The sequence below is a fragment of the Protomyctophum bolini genome, assembly GCF_963924005.1.
Source record: "Protomyctophum bolini genome assembly, chromosome: 6".
In the NCBI taxonomy this organism is placed as follows: domain Eukaryota; kingdom Metazoa; phylum Chordata; class Actinopteri; order Myctophiformes; family Myctophidae; genus Protomyctophum; species Protomyctophum bolini.
Genome location: NC_137867.1, coordinates 29,177,469 through 29,203,587, shown reverse-complemented (window position 1 = coordinate 29,203,587; position 26,119 = coordinate 29,177,469).

Genomic DNA, 26,119 nt, shown 5'->3' with positions numbered 1-26,119 from the left:
TAGGGGAGACAGACAGATGAAGAAGAAGGGATGGTTAGTGCAACAGAACATGGCAGAACTCAGAGGGAGAGAGAGTGAACAGTGAGTACAAGCCAAAGGGTATGAAGTGGGGACAAGGAAGGCGAAGCAAGGAGCGATCAATTCCCTGACATCTCTAATGTGAGCCTGATGATGCATACCTAAACACATCGGAGACAGACCATGGAGAGAGAGGTGACAGAGACAGGGAAGAGAACACTCTGGAAGGAAAGGGGGATTGGGAGGGGTCTTAATGGGGAGTGAATGAGAGCGGTAGATTAATAACAAGAAATGGAGATGGACGGAGATGAAAAGAGTGGGAACAGAGAGACTAAAGAAAAGAGGACCAAGGTCAGAGAGGGGGGGGGGGTTGAAGAGAAGGAAATGAGCTTGAGAGTAAAAGGGAGCTTTGCAGGGTTTGAACGGAGGTCCTCACTCTGAGTGCAGCAGGCAGAGCAAAGTCAGTCAACCAGGTCATCGCCAGGGCCATGGAGGATTGGGAAGTCAGGACCAGAGAGAGACGAGTGGACCACAGGAGGAAACTAAAGAAATGCGTAGAGGAGATGACATGAATACTGATGAGGATAGTTGAAATAGCAGCCAAAGAGTTTGTGTTAAGGAGCGTCGGCCTGAACTGCCTCATTTAGTGCCTTTCATTGAAATTGAAATTGAAATGCCTCTTGGCATAGAGAGTTTGATTGTGATAAGACACTCGGGATGGATTTCTTAAGTTTTTATAGACTCACTGTATTTAAGGGCATTTCTGCTTTGCCAGACTGTCGAGAGAGAGGAGCGAAATGAGGTGATAGACTTTTCTTTTTCCTGGCCTTTTATTTTTATATTATATATATATATATATAATATATATATATATTTAGGCAATTGGCTGTTCTCACCCAGAGCATGGATAGCAGAAGAATAACGGATAATTTATACATGAAGTCGTTTGATTAAACATTGAAAAGTGCCAGTTGACAAGAAAAAGTGGGGACCCCCGCAGGAACCCCATGAAGGACCCTTGAGAACCGATGTTTTAGAGTACCTCTGATATCTTATGTATGTCTTATACTGTATCTTATCCATGTGAGTTATTTTACAAGCCTCTAATTGTCAACAGACCACCCTGACACTTTGACCCTGAAGTCAAAGGTTTCAGTAGTACATCTTGTGTTGCTCATTATTGTACTGAAATGAAGGAAGCTGGTTTACACTGTGTAGGAGGTTGCTTGCAGTCTATTATAACTATTAATATGGCAGTAGGCTACCGCCCGCCACTGTAACTAACTCTCCACCCCCAGGTCATCTCCTTTATAGTCGGGAAGCAGGTTGCGGTGACTCTGTATGCCTTCACATGGACAAACCTTGTACTCTCCTGCTATTCGTTGCTACTGCTGCTGCTGGTATCGCTGCGGCTGCTGGGGACTCTAAAATATTCATGGTATAAATATTTCAGGGGGCGCTGCGGCTAATAAAAGCGGCAGTCTTTATTAACGAGGTGACTGAGGGAACCATTGATCAAGTTTTCTGTTTTATGTCATGCAGACTCACTCTTCCCCTCCAATACCACCTCTCTTCCTCTTCTCTCTCTCTCTCTCTCTATCTCTCAATCAGTCCTCCCTCGTTCTCACACATATGCCCAGACTCACTAAGTTTCACTCTTCACACTTTTAATGACTCCCTCACTCCCGCTCTCTAATATATTTAGTAACTGTCATGCATACTTTCTCTTTATGAGTGGGTTCCTTTCTGTCTCTTGTGCTCTCCTTTTTATATTTCTGTCTGTGATAAACACACAGAGAGGGGAAGAAAGGGAAGAAAGGGTTATTATTTCCTCTCTCTGCATACACATGTCTCCCTCTCTCTTGCTCTACCTCCTTCTCCTTTGCTCTTTTGTGGTGTCTTGCTGGTCTCTCTCTCTCTCTCTCTCTCTTCTCTCCTCACCATCCCCTTGCTTTCTCATCTCTCTCTTTGTCCTTCTACCTCTGTCTCTCTGGCCCTGTCCTGGTTTAACAGCAGTCCAATTAGCATTGGAGTGAGGTTGTGAGAGAGAGAGAGAGAGAGAGAGCATAGCGTCATAATGTGTTTGAGGCTCTATTATTCTTTTTCTTTCCTTCACTCTCCATCCTCCATCCCACACTTCAAATCCTAATCATACTCGTGTCTGTTGACTTATCTCCCTCCATTAGTCTTTCTCCACCCTCCCTCCAATTTCCCCCTCCTTTCTCCTTTTAGCATCACTCCCTTCTTTCCCGTCATCTCTCTGTTCTCGCCCTCCTTTTATCCTTCCCTCTGTATCTCAACCCTCTTCCGTACCCTTCCCCTCTTCCACTTTTCTACTCTTCCTCTCTGTCCCAGCAGACTGATTGTTTGTGGGCCCACAGCAAGCTAATGGATGACAAATGGCTCTCATCAGGATAACCCACTAAGTCTTCATTATAACACCCCCCCTCCCAGCCACATGTCTTTGAGAGGGTGGGGGGTGTCAGGAAATCCATTCACCATATGGTCCCAAGTGTCATCCACATGCACAAATAAATGCAAGCAGACACATGGCAAAATTGTCCAGCTGCATTGCATGTACACTCGCTACCTCCTCCCCCTCTTTCCATCCCTCCGTTCCGTACAGTCCATTCTTTCTTTTTCCCTTCTTTTCCTGCTGCAGAGCATGAGCACTGATAGGCCGAAAACGTGTACGGAAAGGTAGAGAGAGAGTGACACCGAAGGGAGAGGGAGAATGACAGATGGAATGTGAGACTGACTGTTTCACATCCACAGGGGAGAAGGCAGCAGCCCCTGAGCTTCCTGAAACCTTGATAAAGTGCAAGGCTGAGCGTTTTGATGCTGGCATTAATTAGCTGACTTCCTCATGGGACCCTGCCTGATCGAGCAACTAATGATTGGCTTTTGAACAGTGCAAAATGGACGGCCTATAGCATATATTGTGTGTATGTATGCGCGTGCCTGTGCACTGTGCAGCCATGCGTAAAATACATATTCATTTGATTCTGCTTTGCAATGTGATGAATGCGTGATGCGTGTATGTGTTGGTGGTTAATGGGTTATGGGGTAGTCCGTGCATAAGTACACGTGTGTGTTCAATATGCAACTTGTCAACATTGTCCAGTTGAGCGTAAGGTTGTTTGTTTCAGGCTGAGCGGCAGTAGGGGGCATCTTGGGACATCGTACACCACGGACTGATGTAATCCCCCCTTGGTTTGGCTTTAATTGGATGGAATTGGATTAGAATTAGAGGAGGAGACGAGGTAGGGGGTCGCAAACGCTTGCTTGCCTTCTCTCCTGTTCTAGAGAGCAGAGCCTGGGTAATAGAGGCTGGATGATCAAATTTAAGGGCTGAAGAACATTGGATCTTGTGACGGGGCCCTCCTCTCTCTGGCTCTTGCGAACACAAAGGGCCCCTCTGTAATGGGGAGAGAAGGCTTTGCACTTAATATCTTCCTCCCTCTCTCTCTCTTTCTATCTCAGTCTCTATACAGGGATTAACCTCTCGGTGTCGGCAATCAGGAGTCTCCCTCTGCCTTAAATGTTTCCTGACCTCTCTTTGTCTTTTTTAACCACTGTCTATTTGCGTCTTAACCTCTCTCGCCTTTTCTCTCAGTTAATCAGGTTCCTTTTCACTGACTCCACTTCTTCAGGAGGACAACCTTTCCTTCTAGAAAGTTCTCGCTTGTTCCACACTTCAACACTCTTAACTCTTCTCTTTCATCCCGATTGTCATAACCTTATTCTCATTTAAAGCTCTCTCCGTCAATTAAAGGTTGTGTAAGTGTAAGTAGCAATCATCGCAATTTTAGTGTTTGTTCAGTAATGCAAGTCTCCCCCTCTCTCCAGCTCTTTCGTAAACAGAAAATAAATGTCACGTGTGATCAGTTCTAATGTCCTCACTCAATATGGAAATAATTTGTACCGACCACTGAGTTCAGGCATGGTTTGAGCCATAGGTGTCCTGCACCACCCTAGGATTAAAATATGGAAGCCTGAGCTCAAAATCAACAGACACAAGTTGTTTCACACACACACAAACAGTAGTCCGGATACTTGCTTTGACATTAATGAGCAGTGAAATTCATGGAAACTCTCAGTGAACTTTCACTGCTTATTCATTGTCTAGTTTATGTTTTAAGGCCCAAAGCTTCATTTTGCACCAAATTCGGTTCAGTTGAATGGAATCGTCAGATTTATTTCTAGTAACCGCACTGTTGCACGATATGGACAAAACTTCATATCTCTGTATTTATGCCAAATATTTCGATATTGATAACCTTTGGTGAATTTGTGAACTTGTGAACATGTGAATTCATGCCATAGATTGATAGCAACACTCTAACTGAGTTCACCTTAGAACGTACAGGAGTAGTTACATTGAAGAGTGCAAAATCTATTATTTTATTTGAATCACATAACCCCACGTAACCCTATTTTACAATAGGGTACAATAAAATATTTTGTACAATATTGCTCTTACAGAATATTAATTTAAAAGAGATGAAGCATGGTTTGTAGTCCTGACGCAGGAGTTGATGGTTTAACTATTTTCCCTTAATTTAATTGTGTTTAATGAATTATTCTGTCACATGCAAAATGCTAAGCTAGTGCACCTTGCAATGAGTAAACTGTGTGGTCATCAAGCATTTTCGGGCCCACAAAGATACACAGAGGAATTACACTTAACTCTGAAAATTCCAGACATGACCATAACTTTATTCAATGTTGTTTATAGAGGGCTGTGCTTGCAACACATCTGCCTTCAGTGCAGTCTTGGCTGAGCCATGAGAAAATATCCCCTTAGATTAAAAGGTAAAGAGGTCGTCAACAGCATTAAATCAGAGATGGATTGCATCATATTGCTGCCACCTCCTACCCAGCACCACCTGCTTGGAACTGCTTGAGAAATAGTGTAATATTTTGTATATTTTTTATAGGAACACTCTTATTCACTACAACAATTGTGTCTCTCTTGCTAACTCACTCTACACACTGTAGCTCTGACTCAAGGGAAGATGCTCCCTGTCCTATCGCTCAAAAACACCTACAAAATCATTTGTAACAAAGCAACAATAATTGATTGATTGAATACGTTATTGACCACTGACCAGTTTAACTGTACAGGCAGAATTGGTTAAAACATGCCAAATGGATGACACAAAAGCTAAAGGCTTGTTTCCATTGTGATCCATTAAACATTCAACAGTCAAATATCTGGACAAAACAACTACATAAAAAGATATAAATCAAAAAGCTAATAAAAATATACAGTTTAAATCCATAAAACAACATAAAAGGGGGTTATAAGTTATTACACATGAATCCCCCCCAACACATTCTCATAGCCAATACTGACTTAATAAAATGACAATGAAACCATTTACAAAGCATGCTGGGAAGTCCCTCCCCTGTCCAATGCTCACCCAGAGACACTGCACACGGGGGCACGGTGGTACAGTTGGTAGTGCTGTCACCTCACAGCTAGAAGGTCCTGGGTTCAATTCCCGCTGGGGACGCTGTGGGTGCTTGGGGCGTTTTCTCTCCTCAGTGCCCATACCCGAAGCGGGGGTTGGTGTGGAGTTTGCATGTTTTTAAATTCCACATTGAAAATCTAGTCACCAAACTGAGACATTTTCTTTCTATAGGAACAAAGCATCCTGTAAAAAAACAATCATTGAAGCCACATTTCTCTCGGTTCTGGACTATGGGGACATTATTTACAGGATTGCTGCACCATCAACTTTAAAGCACCTTGATACGGTTTATCATTCTGCCCTATGGGTCACTGGTGACAGCTATGGTACCCATCACTGTACACTCTATGGGTCACTGGTGACAGCTATGGTACCCATCACTGTACACTCTATGGGTCACTGGTGACAGCTATGGTATACCCATCACTGTACACTCTATAGGTCACTGGTGACAGCTATGGTACCCATCACTGTACACTCTATGAGAACGCAGGCTTGTCCTCTAAGATGGGTCACTGGTGACAGCTATGGTATACCCATCACTGTACACTCTATAGGTCACTGGTGACAGCTATGGTACCCATCACTGTACACTCTATAGGTCACTGGTGACAGCTATGGTACCCATCACTGTACACTCTATAGGTCACTGGTGACAGCTATGGTACCCATCACTGTACACTCTATAGGAACGCAGGCTTGTCCTCGCTGTCCGAGAGGCGGGACAAGCACTGGTATATTTTTATTTTCAAAGCCATCTCAGGAATGGTCCTCTCTTACATTTGCTCTATGTTGGATCAGAATCCAAGTCCGTATCAGACGCGCTCGAGTGTTAATGTATTTGAGTGTTAATGTATATTGTTGATTTTGTGTTTTGTATTTCGGCTACATTGAAAATGAGGGCCTGCCCCTCAATTGTACTCCGAGTTTAAATAAAGGTTATGATGTTCTCCCCATGTCCCTGCCACTGCCTCCTCCTGGCCCGCCGGCCCGGGGCGCCTGATGGAGGGGAAAGGAACTGGTTGGAATAACGTGTTCCTTCCACGCGCTACATCCAACCAGGGAAACTCCACCCTGTCAGGTGTAAAGTATGAAGGAAGCATGAGTTCAAGTCCGTTGCTCTCACCAGGTTGGCGGAGGGTGTGTAGAGCCCAGGATCAGATTAGATAATTGACAAGTGTGAAAAATGGGTTACAAAATCGTGGGATAAAAACATTTAAAAAAAAGTCTATAGACAGGTTTCTGTGCAACATCATCCTAGTGATGCACGTATAGCGGTCAGAATGAAAGCAGCACTCTTAGGTGGTGTCCACATGAGGACGTATTCACTCTTAGGTGGTGTCCACATGAGGACGTATTCACTCTTAGGTGGTGTCCACATGAGGACGTATTCACTCTTAGGTGGTGTCCACATGAGGACGTATTCACTCTTAGGTGGTGTCCACATGAGGACGTATTCACTCTTAGGTGGTGTCCACATGAGGACGTATTCACTCTTAGGTGGTGTCCACATGAGGACGTATTCACTCTTAGGTGGTGTCCACATGAGGACGTATTCACTCTTAGGTGGTGTCCACATGAGGACGTATTCTGCGTTACCCGGGCAAGTATTTAGCCGATCTGCCCTTTCTGCCACATGGAGACGGCGTTTTTGGGGACTTAACTGGCTCTTTTTTATATATTTTTTTATAATATTTGTTTTATTTGGAAAGTGCAGTATAATAGTACATATAGCATTTCTACAAACGATACAAGAGCAGTTCCCAAGATTTTCTTCTTTTCTTTTTTTCCAACTGGCTCTTTTTTAAACCACCTCCCAGAGTGGCAAACGTTGGAGACGCGACTTTGTCGTCTCCATGTGTACAGCGAATGCCGCCTATTTGCTGAGACGGTGATGCAATAGTCTCCTCGTCCCCTCCAAACTAACCTCCAGTATCACAGTATGTGGTACATAATGTCTATAAATCTCTTATCCGAAAATAGCCGATTATGCAGCCAGTGCATGAGCTTGTAGATGAGCTATTTTCGGAGAACAGATATAAATTATGGTGATTACCAATCTGGAAAGCCAAGAAAGAAATGGATGATCTACATTATTGTTATAGCCTACTAATGGTGTAGTGTAGAATAGATTAGTATATAGGCTATAAAGATAGGCAGCCTCCGTCTGCCTGTCCCTCTCAGGCAGGTATTCCTCTACCTGCCTGTTTTCACTGTTTCTAATTCCTCTTTTTTTATACTTTTGTATAGCCTATGTGCAATTTCTCTTGTTAACTAGCTGCAGATTAGGCAAAATGTTTAGCGCTGTGCAGGCAGGCAGCAGGTGGAATCAATCTATTAACAAACAATTATCTGACATGCAGCGGCGAATATATTCAATCTCCAAAGTTCACAATGCATCATGCCCCTCGCCCCTCGTTGTGAGCTTTATGTACTATGAATCTCATGCTTCTGTATTCATTACTTTGATTGATTTGTAATGAAAAGAAAGAAAAACATCAGCTACAGTTGATTATGCCCAGTAGCTTACTGAATGATTATTATGCCACAATGCCACATATGCATTTTACATGCCGTGCATAATATAGCCTACACTACACGCAGCTTTCTCTGGGTGTCTGGAGCGCCCGCCGCTCTCGTGTGGACTACATGCATAATTAACATAACCGCAATGTGGACGGTCGAAACTTTAATGTCATTTTCAAACTTGAACGGGTAACAGCCCGAGCCGTTCTCGTGTGGAAGGCCTCTTAAAAGCATATCTAGCAGCACAGATAACAAGGAGTTGTTGCAGAGTAAATTACACCAAACGCAAAAAAGATGATGGATCCAGGCCATTGTGAAAGGGTGGGGGGTTAAAGTGGTATATTCTGGGCTAGTCCAGTTTAAACTTGAATATAGTTTGGCTGGGGGTATATTTTGGGCTGTTATTACGCTGGTATTACTAAAACTCAAATCCTGTGCCATAACACATGACATCTTGCATATGACCATAAAGTACATCGCTCTGAACTCGGGTAGAGAATGCCCTCCGATTGTCGGGAGGGTTGTTCTCTACCCCAAATAATACCCCTGAGTATCTTGTAGTGTGTGCGTACCTTCAACCTTGCAAAAACTATGCCTGAACCTAACCTAGTAACCTTAACCTCACTAAAAAAGCTATGCCTGAACCTAACCTTGTAACCTCACAAAAAAGATCTGTTAACTTTAAAGCCAACAGAACAGAACCAGAGAGGCTGTGCTTAGTCTCTTCCAAAAAACCCTCTGGGTTACTTTATTCTTCTCTGATTCTCTCTGATTCTACTCTTTTCTGAAGTTATTCTCAAGGCTCTTTTTATGTCTTCTCTTCAATCTCCTTGTCTTTGTCGCCCACACATCAACACCATTTCTCTCTAGCCTCTCTTATCGTTATATTTTTCTGAGCTTGTGGTCATAGTTACTTGGTTTTCCTTTCCATACACATTCCTTCTTTCTTTTCCCCCTTCTTCTCTGGCTTGCTGGCTATATATATCTATATCGATATCAGATACTTATAGATATGTCACAATACATATCTAAGTACAATGTCACAAGCCTGTTATGGAGATGACATTTGGCAGATAAGTCTTAAATCGACTGTTCAGTCAGTAAATATAGGAACAGATATGAGACTTCATTTGCAAAACATTGTAGATACAGTACGGGTATGTGGAAAGTTGCACAGTGAAGCCAAATACAAATATACATAAATTACATTCTTTTAAATGCTTATGCTCTATTATTTCCTTGAGCGAACAATCATTGACGTTTATTGTAGTTTGTGCTATCAATCACATCCGCTTTTCAGCATAGAGCCTTACTTTGGAACCAGCTTTTCTCTTCAAATGCTGACAGTCTATCCTCCTCTATCCCCCTTCTCTCCTCCCTCCTACAGTCTATCCTCCTCTATCCCCCTTCTCTCCTCCCTCCTACAGTCTATCCTCCTCTATCCCCCTTCTCTCCTCCCTCCTACAGTCTATCCTCCTCTATCCCCCTTCTCTCCTCCCTCCTACAGTCTATCCTCCTCTATCCCCCTTCTCTCCTCCCTCCTACAGTCTATCCTCCTCTATCCCCCTTCTCTCCTCCCTCCTTCTCTCCTCCCTCCTACAGTCTATCCTCCTCTATCCCCCTTCTCTCCTCCCTCCTACAGTCTATCCTCCTCTATCCCCCTTCTCTCCTCCCTCCTACAGTCTATCCTCCTCTATCCCCCTTCTCTCCTCCCTCCTTCTCTCCTCCCTCCTACAGTCTATCCTCCTCTATCCCCCTTCTCTCCTCCCTCCTACAGTCTATCCTCCTCTATCCCCCTTCTCTCCTCCCTCCTACAGTCTATCCTCCTCTATCCCCCTTCTCTCCTCCCTCCTTCTCTCCTCCCTCCTACAGTCTATCCTCCTCTATCCCCCTTCTCTCCTCCCTCCTTCTCTCCTCCCTCCTACAGTCTATCCTCCTCTATCCCCCTTCTCTCCTCCCTCCTACAGTCTATCCTCCTCTATCCCCCTTCTCTCCTCCCTCCTACAGTCTATCCTCCTCTATCCCCCTTCTCTCCTCCCCCCTTCTCTCCTCCCTCCTACAGTCTATCCTCCTCTATCCCCCTTCTCTCCTCCCTCCTCCTTATTTATCCTTTCTCTGCCCCTGTCTGCTCCATGTCTATTGGACTGTCAGCCCCACCCCTATACCTCCTAGAAAGTCAGACGGTCTGCATCTGCCTTACTGTCCATCAATCCACTCACTCTAGCCTGTCTGCAAGTCAGCAGGCACTTCACTGTGTCATCTCAACTCAGCAGAGGTAAACAGCCCATAGAGTGGAAATGGGTGGGGGTGGTGGGGTTCCAGAAAGACAGTACGGATGGAAAAACATTTCCCTTTTAGCCACGGCTCGCACAAATGAGTGTATTAGTATTCCATGCAGTGAGCCACTTTCCAATGCTCTCTCTGTCTCTTTCCCTCCCTTAATAGCTCGGCAACATGCTCGGATCCCGACCAATGTAGGAAATCAATGACATCATAGCCACATAATTGTAGGTTACCAGCTGAGGCATGAGTCTCTTCTGCCTTTTGTGCGTGTGCGTGTGTGATCATGGAGAGTACACATAATGGGTAGTTTGTATACTATGTTGTGTACGTGCACGTCTGCCATATGTTCATCATATGCATTATTGACTATTAACTTGGATCTCAATCCATTGGAATAAAGATTTTCTTGCAAAGCTCTCTCTTGTGTATGTGTGCGGACACATGATTGAGTGCGCCTGCATTCACGTGTATAGCATGGGGCTTGCATTAATTTGCAAGCGTGCAAACGTAGCATAGGACGAGTATGTTCTCACAAGCTCAATCTCCTGGGCTTCTTAATATCTGCGGGCGCACACTGCACCATCTGCACTGCTCAGAACAGAGGGAAAGGGTGAAGGAGGAGGGGGAGGAGGAGCGAGGGAGAGAGAAGAACATTCTGGGAGACATGGCAGCATTAGCTGCAGTAGTGGTGAGGAGTGACCCGACACAGTAGAACTCCCAATTTTAAATTCAAATGCAAAGCTCATCCATGGACAACTTCACCCATCTTCTATCTCCAGTTCACCCCTCCCCAACCCCCCCCCCCTCCTCTCTCTCTATCTCTCTCTCTCATTTATTCCACTTCAATGTTTTGTCTGCAGTCTTTCTTCCTTCCACCTTGTCGGTCTGTCGGTCTGTCCCTCTTTTCCCATCTCCTCTCCCAGTCTCAATTCTCTTTTTCAATTTGGAAACTGCTTTGAAGTTCTGTCGAAAGATGAATCCCCCCCACCGCCCCACCGGGACTCAAATTCAGGGCTCTGTATCGACCTTTCCTCTGTTACAGTATATATATAGTACTGTACTGTATGTTCGTATGTGTGTATGTGCAGTGTCTGTATTCCTCTCCTTTATAGATATTTCTCCAAATCGTATACAGTATTTCTCCAAACTATGCTATCAATCCTCTTCTTCTTTCTTGCTTGTATCTTTCTGTCCTCCACCTCCCCCAGTACGGTGGCCTCCCTCCATTTCACTCCATTTGTTTTATCCTTACTCCTTACTGCACTATCATCATCTATCTCTCTCCCTCTTGCTCTCTCTCTCTCTCACTCGCTGTACTACCTGCCTGGTCCTGTCCATCTTGTTCACTCACTTGCTTTTCTTCTCTCCTGGCTGTATTGTTCTCGCTTGAAAAACTGGTTTGCAGATGGAGGGGGAAGTAAATCTATTGTGACCTCTTATTCCCAGCAGCCCCCCCTACCCGAAGCCCCCTCCCTCTCTCTCCCACCCCTCTCTCTACCCCTCTGTTCTCTCTTTCTGGTTCTGTTAGCTAAGCCGCTCTCGGGCTGGGGAGTCACCAAGCTGTAACTGGATACAGATTGAGTATAGTCCAAACAAAAAGGTCCCCTGAAAGAGATGGGCACCCCCCACCTCCCTTCTTTCTCTGTCTGTGTGTCTATCTCGGTCCTTCTTTTGCTTTTCTCTCTTGTGGAATAACCTGGTTTGGTTTCAATCTCTTTGTAATTGTGTGTGAGTTTTTTGTGTGTAGTTGGAGAAAGAGAGAGTGTGTGTGTGTGTGTGTGTGTGTGTGTGTGTGTGTGTGTGTGTGTGTGTGTGTGTGTGTGTGTGTGTGTGTGTGTGTGTGTGTGTGTGTGTGTGTGTGTGTGTGTGTGTGTGTGTGTGTGTGTGTGTGTGTGTGTGTGTGTTACGAAACGGTTGAAGTCTAGGGGTTTTACTGCCCGTAACATGTATGAAAGAACAACACGGCTCATAAAAGAGTATTTGGTTTAATACTCAAATCAGAATAAGTTACAAAGTGGCTTAGTGCATGACAAAATGGTGGACAGAATTATGGAATGACTTACATGACTGACGACACAACCTAACACACAGACAAATGGAACTACAACTAAACCTGACATGAAACACATAAGCAGTCGGCTGGAGGGAAGGCCACACGCTGGAGTGCTCCCACACCACACGCAGCAGTGTTCCCACCCTGAAGTCCAGACAGAGAGTGAGCTTTATAGTCCAGGAGCAAGGCCTGAGCTGCCACAGGACCAATCCGAGGGCTGATCAGGCTCCAAGCCAGGCCCTCCTCAGGACGGCAACACATTAGGGACAACAATGCTCAACACCTACAGGGGACAGAAGCAACAACCAGTACCAGGCAACATAATAGGCGCTCCTCCTATAGTGAGTGTGTGTGTGTGTGTGTGTGTGTGTGTGTGTGTGTGTGTGTGTGTGTGTGTGTGTGTGTGTGTGTGTGTGTGTGTACATACTACATCTGTGTGTAGTACACATATGACTATGAGGTATCCTGTAGTTTACTATGATTGTGTGTATGTTCCATTGCATGTCCTGTATGCCATAGTAATGTAGTTCTAAACATAAGTTCAATAATGAAGATATCTCTCACACTTTCATCTTTATTGCTGGGGATGCTCCACAAACATCCTTATTCACAGCTTGAAGTGTGAGCACAATCTGCCAATCTGCAGGCGACCAATCAGGCCATTGGGCTCAGTCGTTAAATATGGCTGCCTCTGATCCTGTCATTCTCTTTTCTTTTAAAAAACCCCTGTGTCAATTATCTAATGTGAGCTCTACACACCCTCCGCCAACCTGATGGAGAGTCTGTCTGGGAAGCAGAAGGTCCGAGGTTTGATTCCCGGCCCGCCGCCCCAGCAATATCGAGGTGTCCCTGAGCAAGACACTTAACCCCTAACTGCACCCCTCAGCTGATTGAAGCGTAACATTTTCCCCAGTGGGATGAAAAGATGATAAGTGTAATTATCCCTTGATCCACTGTTGCACAGTACAATGTGTATCCCGTGCTCAGTTGCTTTGTCTTGTTTTTTGTGGGGGTGAAAAGAAAAGATAAGCTATAAGTTGTAGATGTTGGGTTGTATGTATGGCTGTATGTCCAACTGCCCGTTCCATTCCCCTTTCACCACAATGCATGAGCCGTGTATCCCTTTCACCCTTAATGCTCTATTTGGCTATGTCCATTCCACTCTGCCCCAGCCTGGAGGTGGCTTGTCCATTCCACTCTGCCCCAGCCTGGAGGTGGATTGGGGGCAGCAGGCTTGAGCCTGTCTTCTGTTTAGTTAATGGTGTTTTCCTACGAGCTGTCCAGCAACATTACCAGGCAGCACCACCCAGCATCCTCCTGGCTCTTTTTCACAGAACAACGTGGATTTGGTGTGCGTGTGTGCGTGTGTGCGCGCGTGCGTGCGTGCGCGCGTGCGTGCGTGCGTGCGTGCGTGCGTGCGTGCGTGCGTGCGTGCGTGCGTGCGTGCGTGCGTTTGTATGGAAGGAATAATTCAAGACAGAGAGAGAAGCAAGTCTGCAGTTCAATATTTATAGTTAATTCAATATTTTATATAAATTATATATTGGTTTGAAATGGTAAGGTTTAAAATCGTTCAAGTGGGTTGTTTATTTAAAATCATATTAAAACACCATTTTGTATTCCAGTAATCAATGCTAATAGATACAGTTCTGTGTCAGTGAGGGTACAAAAAAAACCCTCTGACCATAGCAATGTTATTTAGGTAGTAAAACGCAGTCTTTAATGTTTTCTATGTAGTGTCAAAGTCTAGTGCCAATCACTTAACATCTGTGATTTCACATAGTAAAATGTTTCATCCCACGATTTTTCAACCCATTTTTTCACCCAGTGAAATTATCTATGCATGAGGAGTCCAAGCCGCTTCTTTTAACCTGACGTGGGAGATTCCCTGGTTGGACGTAGCACGTGGAAGGAACACGTTATTCCAACCAAATCTCCACACAGAAAGGCCCTTTTGCCAACCCCACCTTAAGGGTTGTCCCTCTGGTTTCAGAGACTAACCCGCCAGTCTGACGTGTATTACTATTCCTTTATTTATTCATTATTTAATTTTTCATGTCTCAGAGCAGACACTCTAACCACAAGGCTACTGAGCTGTTATGGATCTCACCAGGCGGGAGAGTGTCCTGAAGAAACAGTTGGCAGTACAAACGTATGTAAAAGAATAAGCGTCTTCAGTGGAAATGGGGACCATCAAAGGCTTAGAGGGAGTTGCATGCCAAAGAAGAACCGGTCTATAAGCTCGCCTTGTGAAGCGAAACATTCTTAATCAGTTTCTTCAAGAACACAACACTAGGGATCGAGCACTTTCATTCTCAACACTGTTTACAGAGGGGCTGCAGATTTGACACTCACGCACGTACGCATGCACACAAATGCACACACAAAGCTATTTGGTCTCTGGAAAACAGAGTTGATACTCTTTGAGGCTAAAGCAGTCTCCTGGGTTCAGAGTGGTAGAAGGCAGTGGTGGAAGTACTGTACTTAAGTACAATTTTCAATATTTTTATACTCCACTACATCTCAGAGGCAAATATTGTACATTTACTCCACTACAAGTATTTGAAAACTTCAGTTACTATAGTTACTTGTAGGTCTGCTATTTTCTAAAAAATATAAAGGGAAGCTCAGATTAAGTATTTTTTTTGCAAGCTTTCAGTCTACTGACCTTCAGGGCATTCTTTCAGCAGATGAGCGGTGGTTCTTTTAACTTTTTTGTCAGATCTGCTATTTTCACAAGATTTTTATACATTTGAAAACAATCTGCATAATGAGTACTTTTACTTTTGTACTTTAAGTACCTTTTGATACCAATACCTTTGTCCTTTTACTGAAGTAAATTCTGTATTACTGTATTCTGTATTACTTGTAACAGAATATTTCTATATTGCACTTTTACTTGAGTAAAAAATGTGAGTACTTTTTCCACCACTGGTAGAAGGTGACTTTGAAGTCACAGCAAAGGAAGCAGTTACTTACTGTGTATTAGACAACCAGTAAGATGTCTGAGGGTGAGAAGGTCGCGTGCACGCATCTGCCTGGGTGACAGCAGACTGCTGGGCGAGCACTGGCGCTTTGGAATGGGGGGTCAGATCAACATATGGAATTAATTCTGTACTGGCCATCAGTGATGTAAATAGGTTTTCAATGTAATGAGTCCCGGGACATATTTTGCCATTTTTTACAAATTGCAGCATTTAACTCCCATTTCATTTTATATGGTTATAATGTGGTTATATTCATGTAGAAAACGGAAGAAGAAATTGTTATCATAACTAAAGCTAGCTAAATAAATTAGAATAAAAAGAATGCTCTACATATTTCACATTATTGTATATGAAATCTATAATAATTCTGCCAGTTTTAACTGTTAATAAATCGTTATGTTTTCATTACACAATACATAAAAAATTTAAACAAATGCTACAAAACTAACCTGGAGATTAAGTAGCCTACAAGCAGTCACGGAGGAGGTAGGCTGTGCACACGTCATCTTCATTAGCAGATGACTTAAAACTATAAACTATAAAGTGCGTTTTGGGACGCAAAATGCACCCTATTTACATCACTGGGCCATATAAGGAGCATGTCTTGAGTGTACAGGGTTTGATGAGGTCAGATCAACATACAGTATGGAATGTCAGAACAGGTCAGCTCTATACATGGAGATTTAAGGGTGGCAGTGGTGGCAGAATCTTGAGTGTACAGGGTTTGATGAGGGCCCAGGGCCGGGCATTCATTTTTGGGCCTGTTCTCTAGTTTTCGCTGGCTGCCGGGCGTGGCTGCACTAATAACTTTGGGGCGGGCCCGTCTAGAGTTTGAATGGACAGGTATCAGTCAGACGGGTGGGAAAGTATCAACATATGGAATGTCAGAACAGGTCAGCTCCATATATGGAGAGCTAAGGTTTTGAGGTTTGAGGTCAGATGTAGAGTTGCTGGCCGGCTCCATATATGTAGATCTAGGTGATGATGATGATCCAGTCTTCTCCTTGTTTGGCTATCCAGGGTTTGAGGAGGTCAGTGTCGGGATCTTCATATATGGAGACGGCCATATGGTGGTCACAAAGCTGATGTCACGAGGCGTGACCATATATGGAGGCGTGATGTCACGAGGCATGACCATATATGGAGGTGTGATGTCACGAGGCGTGACCATATATGGAGGCGTGACCGACCGACCGATGGACCGACCGACTGTCGGGAGATCCAGATTTTCATACTAAACTGCGACCTATGGTCGCAATAATACTATAATAATTAATGCTTTTAAACCTTTAAAACATGAACAGCAGTTCCTTATTGTTTTAGAACAAGAATTGTAATTATATATAACGGAAGCTCTTTTGTGCTCACTAATCTCTCGCCAGACCCCTATCCCAGAATTCATTGCACCTGAATACCTGGAGCTCAAGGAAGAAATTAGTCCCCATTGTGCTGGCAGGCAATTGTCTGAGAGTGGATGGCAGCAAGAATATGTGAAGGAAGACATTGTTGCAGACCCTTTTTAATTTCTCCCTAAAAGTCAAAGACGCCATAATGGACAAAAAATAAATCTGCTGCATTTCAATCACTCAAATTTATAACTGTAATCCATCACTTGTCAGCTGTCACTGTGCTGCCACATCTCCTATGCATACACAAACGTTGTACTGTATACCTAGCTGGGGGATATAAAAGATAGCCAGAGATATAAAACTAGAGATACAGTATGTCATAGCCTGGGGCACCCAGGTTATTGCGGTGGATACATAACCAACACGTCTTGCAAATGTATCATTGGGGCCACCTTCAATTGATTACATCCATCTCCATGTTTGACACGGTTACTACGGTATTCATGGGAATATCCATTACTTGGGCCTAAAACTACAAGGGCAGAGTGTCCTTATATCATGGTTTATTCTGAAGCTATTAATGTGCACCGTAGGGGCAGAGAGCGATCTCTCAGACACAGTATTGCATCAGTTACAGACAAAGGTATTGCACAGATAAGCTCATCTGCCTGTTCTTGTATCCAGAAGCCACTTCCAAAACCACCCAGGAAAGTTGAAAAGGAGACAAGATGGATGGATGGATGGATGGATCATGCACTCATGAGAGGTTTAGGTCAGACTGCATTACAGCACTGTTAAAGCTTGCAGTGTGACTGTCTGCCATGATTAAGACAGCCAGATGATGAAGTGAACAGTCCGAAACGTTCAGTGATACGTACTGTAGGTAGACCAAAGAGAGACTGCATAAATACAGGAAAGGCTAATAAACAAGCAGACAGACAGGACGGAAAATCATCTATGGACAGACATAGACATGTTGACAAGCAGCCAAGTTATCCAGCTGAGCAAGGAGGATGCCAGACAGAAGGGAAGGAGAGATGGACCAAAAGGTAGATTAAAAAAATGGATGGATGGCCAGGTATGACTGTAGGCTGGCAGACAGAGTATAACTTTTTCTCCCCAATGTCGTCGTTATGCCAATTAATCCCTCCCCACACATTGTGTTGTTAACCCTACTGACTCACCTGCCAGTGAGGAGTCACCACCGGGAGGATGTGGACCCACCATCTTACTCCTCCCTCCCAACATTCCCTGCCCCAGCCCTACGGTAGGACTATGTCCTACGGGGCTGCCCCAGCCCTACGGTAGGACTATGTCCAATGAATGTCACCCGCCCCGTCCGGCTTCCCTCCACAGTACACGGGCCAATTGTGTTCATATAGATGCTCAACTAAGCCGGATGCACCACGGTGGATTCATACAAACAGGCAGACAGACAGCTCAAAGACAGACAAAAAAACAGGGCAGACAGAGAAGTTGACAGGAAATTTGAAAATGGTGATGAACAGTCAGACAGGTTAGTAAAAGAAAGTACAGTATAAAGGTAGACAGGCAGACAAGGAAAAATAGTTAGGGAAAAAAGGTAGACAGGCAGACAGATTAGGAATGTAATCTAATGCACACTCATCCACTTGCCTTGTGTGCAAATGGTCTGATACAGGAGCTTAGCCAATGAGGATTTTCTCTCTTTAGTTTTGAGAGGGGTTTTTTTCACTGCTAAGCAGAATAGCGATACAATCTGCCAATGTATTGTGGGGTCTCTCAATATAGAATTCCATTAACCTTTCTGTCTTGGCTGGTCAAATGTCAGCATAGTGCATGAAATTGAATTGGTCATTGATTCAGAAGCAGGACGAATCATCTCTTTCCCTCATACTTGTGGTTTGTTTGTAGAAGATATAACCTGCTAACATACCTGTCACTTTCATTGAGACAATACAGTTGAGGCTGAGACTCAGATGGCTCTGATCTGAAGATTCCACTACAGTTAGTAGAATGTTGCTCACAGTAGAGCACAATTCTCTGCAATACAGATAATATAAATACACAAACCAAAAGAATCAAGTTTGTTTAATGATATCTATGTGCTGTAAGCACCAAGCTTCACATTGATCATGTTTTGCTATTATTTAAAAAAAATGATTTGAATACGTGTGCATGTACAGTATCAATACTGTAAGCCCAGCAGTTAAGCATCATGATTGTTTATGTGTTTGCTGTTAAGCGAACGTTAAAAGGATCCCTGGCTAATAAGACTTGCCCTCTATAACTAAAATCTGAATTGAAAAACACCTTAAATATTTTATTTATTCTAGAAATGGTATGTTTTTCACTGAATAGGAGCTGCTCCTGTCACAAGTTGATGATGTCATATGTCCATGTGTGGTCCAGCCTATGGAATTCATGGAATGCAAAAAAAAAGCTTAACTTTTGCTGCACCATATACAAATAAACAATAAAGATATAGGCCTGGGTTGCTAAACAATAAAGATATAGGCCTGGGTTGCTAAACAATAAAGAGACGCATTAGGAAGATATAGGCCTGGGTTGCTAAACAATAAAGCGCAGCAACAATCCTCCAGCTGAGGAGGTTGTAGGATCGATGTGCGGGGGGATTAGAAGAAGCGACAAGGATGTCAATAGGTCAACACACAGACACTAATGAAGCTGAATTATGACTCAACTGCTCTGTCTTCTGGCACCCAGCTATGCCGCTGCTTGTCCCCCCACCTCCTCACACACACACACACACACACACACACACACACACACACACACACACACACACACCTATTATCTTTCTTCTCTTGTTCTCTCTGTTTCATTCTATTGTCTTCGCCAGGCAGACTGTTTTTGTGTGTCATCTAATCTTGGGCACCGGCTGGACCGCTCAGTACACATATTAAATGCATTAAAATGACAACTAATTAATTTCAGATTTCCATACAAGAAATTGCAAAACTGTGTTTATAAAAGCAGGAAAGTCATGGACGAAAACAGATCTCAGCTGGACTACTTGATTGAGTATTATGTTTCTTAAAACCATGAACAGTGAGAAGATTTTATAGAAAGGGTTATGTTAAGTGGTTATGATAGGAAGGCAGCATTTTGATTCTCACTCCCCCTTATCTCCCCCTTTTCTGTATAGTCCTCTTTTTTGATAATTTCTACTTATAAATCTACTTACTCTGCCCCCCCCCCCCCCCTCACTGCATGTCTCCCTCTCTCCTGTTCTCTCTCTCTCCTTCTATCCACATACTCCTCCATCAGAGCTCTCAGGTTCCTCGTAACCCAATCACAGGGTTCTTTATTTCCTTCCAGCTAATATCCTCCAAATGCCCGCCAGGTTCACACACAGACATGCACACGCACACACGCATGCACACACGAGCGCACACACACACAAGTACACATAGTGTCTTTACAGAATTTCAGCTGAAATGATAAAGAGAACCTGAGAGTGGGGAGGAAAATGTCACTGATTGCAGGGAACTATACTGTGTGTGTGTGTGTGTGTGTGTGTGTGTGTGTGTGTGTGTGTGTGTGTGTGTGTGTGTGTGTGTGTGTGTGTGTGTGTGTGTGTGTGTGTGTGTGTGTGTGTGTGTGTGTGTGTGTGTGTGTGTGTGTGTGTGTGTGTGTGTGTGTGTGTGTGTGTGTGTGTGTGTGTGTGTGTGTGTGTGCGCGCGCGTCAGTGCCACCGGTCAGTGGCTAGCAAGGGTAGTAGGCCAAGCACTTGATGTATATTTTGTGTCAAATGACCCTTGTCTTGTAGCGGCGATGGTTAAATGAGTGGGAAGAAACGGAGGCAGGCAACAGGTTGCAGTCTTACAAATCCAATCAGGTTTATTGTTAGGATTCACTCAGTCAGTACAAGGCAGCAGGCACGGGCTGAAGGCCCCGAGCCCTGGAGTCATATCATAGTCAATCTATGTGAACACAAATACAGTGGTTCCAACATTACAATTTATTCACTTCAAAGTCCCTCCTCCGGATACAAACAGGCTACCTCCGCTATTATGAGAGCCAATCAAAACGTTATACTCGCAGGATGTTCCTGTGAGTAGGAGGGAAACATTTGCATGTAGCTTCATGTGGCACACAGTAACTACGGTTTATATCAATAGGACTAACTAAATATCTATACTATATTATAAAGTATGCAGAACCTTATTTAACACATAATGTCACAAAGGTAGAATGTAATGTATTATTAACAGGTCTAACTGATTCAATCACAAATACATTGTATACTAAAGAGCAGAGCAGAAAGCTCCCTGAATACACAGCTGTTGGATTGCAGTTGAGATTAGAACTGTCCCGCGACCCCCTGGGGTCTTGACAGCTTCTAACAGAGACAGGCCCGATTGTAAATAACTCTACGCAGTTTACTCTTTCTATAAAGTCACCACAGTTTACATGTCCTGTGGGTCAGCCTGTGTACTTAATCTGATCCATATTCATCACACTATAACTATAATGATAATTAAGTTAGAAGACTGAAAAATACTTAAATCGGTCCATAAAATGAGTAGTTGTGTCAGAGGGACAGAATGATCTCCACCTCAGTGGTGCTGAAAGACAGGATATATATGGATGATCTGACTGGTGAGGCTACCTGAGGTAATGCCAGCTATAGCCTAGCGTACAGTAGCAGATGGTGATAGCTATTCATAATCCTCATCTCCATCCATAACAAAACCTTCCAAGGGTGAATGAGTCTGATTGCATACCAGATGTCCATCTGATTGGCTGTCAATGTTTCTATTGTTCATAAAATGTCATGTAGTGATATAAATTAGACCATTGTTGCACATTGTTATTTAAACTATGGATTCAGACATTTGGAGGAGACACAAAAAATATTCACATTTTTTTTTTTTTTAGTGGTGCAACCACTCCTATAGACAGCTACAGTATGTGTGTCCCTGCCTGGCTGCCTGGGTCCGTCCAAGCCTGAAAATTGCGTTTGGTTGTTTTTCATCACCAATGGTCAGTCACTGTTGTTCCGCACGCACGCATGCAAGCACATTAACTGTATATATGATGATTTCGGATGTAACAGTACAGTGACAGGTACAGTACAGTAGAGGGACCCCCTGGGGACCCCCACACGGTAACTCTGTCATTTCTCAACCATCTCATCCTTTGGACAGAGACATCATGCATATGCATTTTATCAATAAATATGTCAGTTTTAACAAAAGGATATGTGGTCACTACACAGTCAATCAATCAGTAAGTCAGTCAATCAATCAATCAATCGGTTGATTGACTGATTGATACTGTACTTCCCTTTACCGGCCACATTATCCAGCGGCAGGTAATCCCAGGCCAACGTGGAGATAGATACTGTATCTATGTACCCACCTGGTCCTCAGTCTGTCTCCTGTATGCCCCCACCTGGTCCTCAGTCTGTCTCCTGTATCCCCCCACCTGGTCCTCAGTCTGTCTCCTGTATCCCCCCACCTGGTCCTCAGTCTGTCTCCTGTATCCCCCCACCTGGTCCTCAGTCTGTCTCCTGTATCCCCCCACCTGGTCCTCAGTCTGTCTCCTGTATCCCCCCACCTGGTCCTCAGTCTGTCTCCTGTATCCCCCCACCTGGTCCTCAGTCTGTCTCCTGTATCCCCCCACCTGGTCCTCAGTCTGTCTGCTGGCATGGCTTCCTCCCAGCTGGAAAAGTAAATGGTGCATTTAAAAGCTCCCTAGGGAGATGACTATAGAGCGGCGCAGTCCCGCCCCCTCGAGAGACCCGGAAAATAAATCCCCGTTCATTTTCCTCATAGACTTTTCAGAAAGTATTTATTTAAAGACGTTTATGCCGCGGACAAAGCCAACTCTTGTCATGACAAATCATGAAAACAAACAAAAAATTTCGGGCCAAACAAAGAAAGGCAGGTTACAACACTTTTTTTGTTGTTTTTCTTCTTTGTAATTATATGTTTGGTCCAAAATATTTTGTGTGTTGTCATGATTTGTCACGACAAGAGTTTGCTTCGTATGGGAAAAATGCATTGGGATTCATTTCCTGGGCCACTCGTCGTTCTGAAAGGGGGCGGGACTGCGACGCTCTATAGGCGACTTTACTAGTACTATACTTTACTAGATGCCCAAATCACCTTCACGGGCTCCCTTTGATGAAAAGGAGCAGCACCTCTACTCAGTGCTTCTCATCTTATACCTAAAGGAGCCACCCAGTGGCAAAAGGACCTGGTGATAGACTACGGTGCAAATATTTTGTTTAGGCCCCCTAAACAACAGCAACAGCGTAAAGATACCAAGAAGGAGTGGACAGTGATGTCACTGTTATGCAACACGGAAGTAGTACAGACTTATAAACCAGTCACCAGTCAGTCAGTTACTGTACATCACTGACGAATCCTTGGTGTTATACTCTTCGTGCGACTGAGCCTTTCTTTTCACAGTCGTCTTTTTTTTTTTTTTTTTCCTTCATGGGCCCCTTGGGGGGCTGGGCCCCAGTGCATTGCACCGGTTGCACCGTCGATATTTTCGCCTGTGGAGCCACCCTCCTGAGGAAACCCATTTTGGCCATTTGTAACCGCAATCTCTTTCATTCAGTCATGTGACCCATATTTATAGTATAAATAGCATGAGGGCAATATGTGTTTGTCTATTGGTGTACGTACTGTAGGTAGATGCTTGTACATACTCTGTCCTTTTGTTTGCCTGCATGTATGAATAGACAATCATTCTGAGCTCTTAACTAAACAATGCCAAATTCTTACTGATTGGAAGTTTCAATTCATAACTGCATGTACTGTACATGTATTGTATAGTGGGATGTGCAGGAATTTGTGAATTTGTTGAAATGTTGAAGGTGCCAATGCAGCTGAGAAATGAAATCGAGATTCACAGTGTTCAACATTTCAATGCTAGAAGGGTCTGTAAGACAAATGTTCAACCACCTATGTAATTTGAAAGGAAATGCAAAGAATCAACAAAGAAATCCCCCAAACAGCCAGGTCAGTTTCTCATTGTACTTCTGTACGTCATGTCATGTGATGCATACTTTACTTGCCTGTACTAGAGCCGTACACAGTTGGCTTGCCCTCCTTTTACGCAATTTACGGGCTTCACAGGGGATCCACACAGACCATAAACAATGGAGAACTGGCTTGATTTCCAATTACAGTGTTTGGGAGTAGTGTTTTGTCTGCAGGATGGGCCATAATGGAGTGTAATGAGAGAATTGAGGTGTTTTCAGAGGAAAAGTGCATCCCATCAAGAGCCCCCCCACCCCAATCTCTTTTCCCTTTTAACTGTGTTTGGCCAGGGGCCACATCTTTCTCTCACTCTTTCTCTCTCTCTCTCTCTCTCTGTCGGCCTACACTAATAGTGTCAACATCCAATGACACTTCAGCGGATAGGTGGGTGGAGGGAGATAGACGGAGATAGAGAAAGGGAGCAAGCATTTTGTGTGTGTGTGTGTGTGTGTGTGTGTGTGTGGGGGGGGGGGGGGGGTGCGTGTGCACGTGTGGGTGTGCATGTTAGTCATTTCTCTTTTCTCTCCCATGCTCTTTATGTGCTCTAATCACATTTTTTTATCTCTACCCTTGTTTTCTCCACCATCTCTCTCTCTCTCTCTCTCTCTCTGACTGACTACTCCCATGGGGCATGGCAGGGTGTATCCTTCCTGTTTTCTCCCTTGCCCGACCAACGCAATTTTCTCTTTATCAAAGCTTTGATTTCCACAGAATGAGTCGTCCATCCGCACAGATAGAGAGAGACCTGCGGGCAGGCACTGGGGTGGGGAGGGGGGGTTATAGAGGGAGCGGTAAATAAGGCAGAACCTGTGTTTATCTGGACTCCTATATCTGTAATTGCTACTCTATCTATCCTCTGCTCTCTCTTCTTCCTTTATATTATAATTTGCTTAGTGTCTCCTCTCTTTCTGTCTTCCCTGTTTCTGTCATCTCCCCCCCTCTCTTCTTTGGTCTGTCTCTCCCTCTCTCACAGACATGGCTCATGTCATCATCAGTGTATTTCCATCACAAGTCTCTGGGCAATTTTTGTCCTCTCCCATTTTATTTATCTTGCCTTAATTTTTGAACTAATTGGCTGCTAAAGAATACATCAGTCCCTCTTTCATTTCTCCACCATTCTCTATAAATTAAAAAGCTCTCCTCTTTCTCCCGCTTTCCATTGAGACAAATGTCATAACTTTCAAAATACTTTTAATGGCATAATTAAAAAGCCATTTTCAGGCTTTGTCTATGCCACTCCCTTTTTTCTCTCTCCTTCCTTCCTTCTCTCCTTCCCTCCCTCCATACAGTATGTCCTTCCATCACTCCCACTCCATTTTGCTGATGGAGGAAAAAGTTCCTGGTCTGTCCATAATGAGAGTGAGCTCATACTAAGCATATTGTGTTGTCTGTGTCACTGTGTGGGTCTGTTTGTGTCTCCACTTGGATCTACAGTAACACCACTTACAGTATGATCTACAGTAACACTGCACTTACAGTATGATGATGATGATAATGATGCCAAGGGGTGTGGCCAGGGATACAATGGTTGCTGTCGGTTGGAAACCTTGTATGTCCAAAACCCATTACTTTTTATTATTATTTTTGAAAACATTTTACAAATAGTGAATGTAGCCGATCAGTGCGTCGCATCACAACGAGTTGTGAGCTTGTAGATCTTATTTTTTTTCCTTTTCATAATGGGTTGCCTATCGGATGGCAGTCATACTCAATTGGAATCTGTAAAATCTGACTGATACAACTTGATGAAATGACATGGGCAAATTGTGTGAGTTTTGGGCAATATTTGTGGGAGTAGTTGCAAAAGGTGTGTTTTGAGAAAAACGTGAAATGGCAGAATATGTAGTCCGGCACAAATAGCCGGGGCCTATATGTGGGGTTGTGGCATGATCTGAGCAAGGACTCCAGGGAAACAAGATGTTGGTTGTACGGCCAATACGGTTCGAGAGTTATAATGCTGTGCGTGTGCAGGTTATTATGGACTTATTATAGCAACTGGAGGTGACTCCCTCCATAGCTCGCTCTGTGTGTGTGTGTGTGTGTGTGTGTGTGTGTGTGTGTGTGTGTGTGTGCGCGCGTGCGTGCGTGTGCTACTTATTTCTATTTTCTCTCCCGTGCTCTGTAAACTACAACAGACCAATCTGTCATTGAGGAAAGACCATAATGGGTGAGGTTGAATACTATAATACAGCTGCCCTGTGTTCCTGTGTGGTCCTGTTGAGTCATCATCACACACAAAGAGTCCTTTTCCATGACTGTTCTGAGGCCAAACGTGTCCGCCCTGCACCGTTCCGTCACGGTCCGAGTTGTGTGACTTATCATTTGTGTTTCCTCTGATGTGGTGAACCTGGAATCTCTACCTGGAGTCCCTTTGAGAAACTGCAGTGACGTCCATGTGTAGTTTTAGTGGTGGGCAGCATCTACC